We start from the raw sequence: 4,753 nt of genomic DNA on the forward strand, positions 1-4,753 counted from the left end.
AAGGGCTTTTATAAATCAGAGTATTATGTAAGGTAGTTGAGATTTTATGTTGAAGTTGTATAAGACTTGTTAAGGCCAAATTTGGTGCCCTGTGTGTAGTCCTGGTCATCTGTCTACAGGAAAGGCATCAAAAGATTGAAAGAGTACAGAAAAACTTTACAAGGATGTTGCCAGGACTTGAGGATCTGAGTTTAAGTGAAAGCTGAATGCATTAGGATTTTTTTCCATGGAGAATGAGGGGAGATTTAATAGAGGTATACAAAATGATGAGGTGTATAGACAGGGTAAATGCAAGCAGGCTGTTTGCACTGAGGTTGGGTGAACTAGAACTAGAGGTTGTAGGTAAAGGGTGAAATGTGAAATATTTATGGAGACTCTGAGGGGAGGAGTGGTGGAATGAGCTGCCACTGAAGTGATGGATACCAGTACAGTTGCAATATTCAAGAGAAGTTTGGATAAATACATAGAAGGGAGGGGTATGGAGAGCTATGGTCCAGAGCTGGTTAACGGGATTAAGCAGTATAACAGTTTGGCACAGCCTAAGTAGGCCAAAGCATCTGTTTCTCTACTGTCGTTCTCTATGACTCTATCAATATCACATGACACATTGGTTTTAACTTCATCCTCTCAACATTGGGAGAGTATAATACATGAGAAGATCAAGTGAATACATCTTGGTGTAGATACACTAAATGGGTGTCCATTCCACAGGATTGACTTTGATTAGCTCCAGCTATGTTGTGTTCAGTGTTACCCTGAATCTAACTCCATCTTTGTTCCTGTACAGCTCATTTCAACTTCTTCATGAATGTAAATGTCCTTTTTATTGCATCACATAACGAAGAAAGAGTACATTTGGCCCAACTCCATCAAGTATTCATTTAATTTTGTCAAAATTATTTTGAAATCCACATCATTCATTCTCTTTCCCATGGGCAGGACATTTGTATTTGCATTACCTATGTTGTTATTCACAATACTTGTGATACATAGGCAGTCTTGGTTGATTGCTCCCATTTATGTGCGTAGTTGCTGAGTGGAGTTGCAAAAGTTTTTTAGAGAGAGTTCTGAGAGGCTGTTGAACAAAAGACAAATATTCAAGTTCAAGTAAATTCTTTATATCAAAGTACATACATTATATGTCACCAGATACAACCCTGAGATTCATTTTCCTGTCAGCATACTCAATAAATCTATAGAATAATAACTATAACAGAATCAATGACAGATCATCCAACCAGAGTGCAGAAGACAACAAACTGTGCAAATACAAAGAGAAGAAATAATAATAACAATAAATAAATAAGCAGTAAATATCGAGAACATGAGATGAAAAGTCCTTAAAAGTGAGTCCATTTATTGTGGGAACATTTCATTGATGGAACAAGTGAATTCGAGTGATGTTACCCCCTTTTGCTTAAGAGCCTGATGGTTGAGGGGTGGTAACTATTCCTGAATCTGGTGGTGCGAGTCCTGAGGCTCTTGTAACTTTTACATGATGGCAACAGGGAGAAGAGAGCTTGTCCTGGGTGGTGGGGATCTCTGATGATGGATGCTGCTTTCCTGCAACAGTGTTTCGTGCAGATGTGCTCAGTGACTGAGAGAGCTTTACCCATGATGGACTGGGCCATATCCACTAATTTTAGTGGGATTTTCTGTTCAAGAGCATTGGTGCTTCCATACCAGGCTGTGATGCAGCCAGTCGATATTATATCCACTATACATCTATAGAAGTTTGTCAAAATTGTAGATGTCAGGCCGAATTTCTGCAAACTCTTAAAGAAGTAGAGGCACTGCTGGGCTTTTTTCATAGTTGCACTTTAAGTGCTGGGCCCAGGGCAAGACCTCTGAAATGATAGTGCCTGGGAATTTAAATATTCTTACCAACTAATAGATGGATATGCGTAGAGATTCATTTAAAATTCATTTGTCAAAGTACTGAATAAGGTAAATACACACGCCCAGGACAATGGATTTCAAGCAAAGTAACCTGACAAAAGGATGAAAAGGTGGTTTTCTGCCAGGTGCTCTGGTTTCTTCCCACATGTACTGGTCAGTTAATTTTCTGCTGTAAATTACCGTAGATTCCGGACTACAGAGCACACCTGATTAAAAGTCGCTGGCTCTAATTTTAGAAATAAAATCAATTTTTTAATTGTAAAGGCCGCACCGGATTTTAGGCCGCAGGTGTCCCACGTTGTAATATGAGATATTTACACAGAAAGATATTACACGTGAGGATTTTTTAACTTTTAATTAAATCCATATGGTAACAAACAAATATATATTGCAAATGCTTTTTTTCGAACCGTGCCTGTAATACGGCTACTTTTAAATATACATACGTATCGGTAACACAAATTACGTTGCATATACTTTTTTACTGAACAGCACGAACAACATTCCAATATCTCCTAGCGACTGGTAAAAATATATATACTGCAGCCTACCAGGAAAAGTTATTGATCGCCTTTAACTTAAAAGCAGCGTTTTCGCTCGGGTCTGATGAGCTCGCGTAACGCGATCGGGTCTAATCGGGTCTGATGTGCTCGGGTCTGATGCGCTCGGGTCTGATGCGCTCGGGTCTGATGCGCTCGGGTCTGATGTGCTCACGTAATGCCCCCACCTTCCCGTATATCGCAAACTGGTATCCCACAAGACGCGGCGAAACCGGGTGTGACGTCATAGCATCCCGGGATGTAGTACAGAAAACAAATATAGTTAAAACACTTCTAACTTTAACTAACAAATGAATTACTAAGCGAAAATATTATAAACTAAGTAACTGCCATAAAGGCAGCACAATGCTTTTCTTCGAGTGTTTTCCATGTTGATGAGGGTGAGTACAAATGACTGATTTACAATAATTTAATTGTGAAAGTGCGCTTGATTTATCATACAATTTCATTGGACCTCTGTGAACTACTCATCAATTTTATTGGTCTACTGTTACGAGGCAAAATGTTTACGAGGCGGCATGAAAAAAAACCATGCATTAGCCGCTCTGGATTAAAGGCCGCAGAGTTCAAAGCTGTTCAAAATGTGGGAAAAAAGTAGCGGCTTATAATCCAGAATCTACGGTACTCTTCAGTGTAGTCCAGTGGCTAAAGAGTAAGCAGAGAGTCAATAGGCATGTGAGAGAGCTGAGTTGGAGGGTGACCAGGAATTGAATTTTTGTGCTGGGTGTCTTCTGCATCCAAATGAGAATGTAAGTTAAAAGGCAGCACGTGTAACCACGCTCAATATTTGACACTTCCGTTGAGGCACTGAGTCTTAATTTCATTCAGCTATCATGTGGTGTCAGTATCGTCCTTAATCACTGCAGAAAGTGAAAGATGGTCAGTAATTGAAACAACAGCTTATTCATGAAACAGACGGCAGAGCCAGCAGACATTCATATACAGTATTTGTTTTATATCCCTCAGCCACATTCTAGAAGTTTCTACCCAGAACATCATTGCAATACAAGCCAACAGCTACTCACTTGAAGCAATTCTTAAAGGAACGAATGACCTAAAGGAACATTTATTGTCCATGGAGCAAAATCAATGGCCACTTTGTTAGGTACTGTCTCATAAAGCAGACACTGAGTGTAAGCTCGTGCTCTTCTGCTGCTTTACCCATACTCCTCAAGGTTTGAGGGGTTGTGCGTTCGAAGATGCATTTCTGCTTTTAATGTGTTTAAGTTACTGTTGCCTTCTTGTCAGCATGAACCAGTCTGGCCATTCTCCATGCAGAATTAGGCCATTGGGCCCATCGAGACTGCTCTGCCATTTCATTATGGTTGATCCAATTTTCGTCTCAGCCCTAATCTCCTGCCTTCCACCCCACCCCCCATATTCTTTCAGGTCCTGACCAATCAAGAGTCTATCGACCTCTGCCTTAAATATATGCAAAGACCTGGCCTCCACAGCTGCCTGTGGCAACAAATTCCATAGATTCACCACTCCCAGGCTAAACAAATTCCTCCTCATCTGTGTTCTAAAAGGACGCCCCTCTATTCTGAGGCTGTGTCCTCTGGTCTTAGACTCTCACACCATAGAAAACATTCTCTCCACATCCACTCTGTCAAAGCCTTTCACTATTTGATAAGTTTCAATTAGGTCACCCCTCATTCTTCTGAATTACAGTGAATACAGGCCCAGAGCCATCAAACGCTCTTCATATGACAAGCTGTTGAAACTTGGAATCACTTTTGTGTATGTCCTTTGAACTCTCTCCAGTTTCAGCACGTCTTTTCTAGGATAAGGGGACCAAAACTATTCACAATCCTCCAAGTGAGGCCTCACCAATGCTTTATAAAGTCCTAACATTAAAATAATCATTGCATTGGCCAGAAATCGAACCCGGGCCTCCCGCATGGCAGACAAGAATTCTACCACTGAACCACCAATGCACATAATCTTTACTGACCTCATTCATTAACAAGGCTGCTCACTGGATGTGTTTTGTTTCTCAGACTATTCTCTGTAAACTCAAGAGACTGTTGTGTGTGAAAATCCCACAAGATCACCAGTTTCTGAGATACTCAAACCACCCCATCTGACACCAGCAATCATTCTACAGTCAAAGTCGCTTCGATCACACTTCTTCCCCATTATGATGTTTGGCCTGAGCAACAACTGAACCTCTTGACCGTGTCTGCATGCTTTTATGTATTGAGTTGTTGCCACATAATTGGCTGATTAGATATTTGCGTTAATGGTGTACCTAATAAAGTGGCCATTGAGTGTATGTTTCAATATTATCACAA

The 4,753-nt window shown here is 40.6% G+C and overlaps 1 non-coding gene across 1 annotated transcript; it reads right to left on the reverse strand.

Moving 5' to 3' along the window:
* Nucleotides 1–4,325: 4,325 nt before the first annotated feature.
* trnag-gcc (transfer RNA glycine (anticodon GCC)) lies at nt 4,326–4,396 on the reverse strand. Its single transcript has one exon. It is a non-coding gene; the product is annotated as a tRNA-Gly (tRNA).
* Between the last annotated feature and the right edge of the window lie 357 nt (nt 4,397–4,753).

The sequence above is a fragment of the Hemitrygon akajei genome, chromosome 4, assembly GCF_048418815.1.
Source record: "Hemitrygon akajei chromosome 4, sHemAka1.3, whole genome shotgun sequence".
NCBI lineage: Eukaryota > Metazoa > Chordata > Chondrichthyes > Myliobatiformes > Dasyatidae > Hemitrygon > Hemitrygon akajei.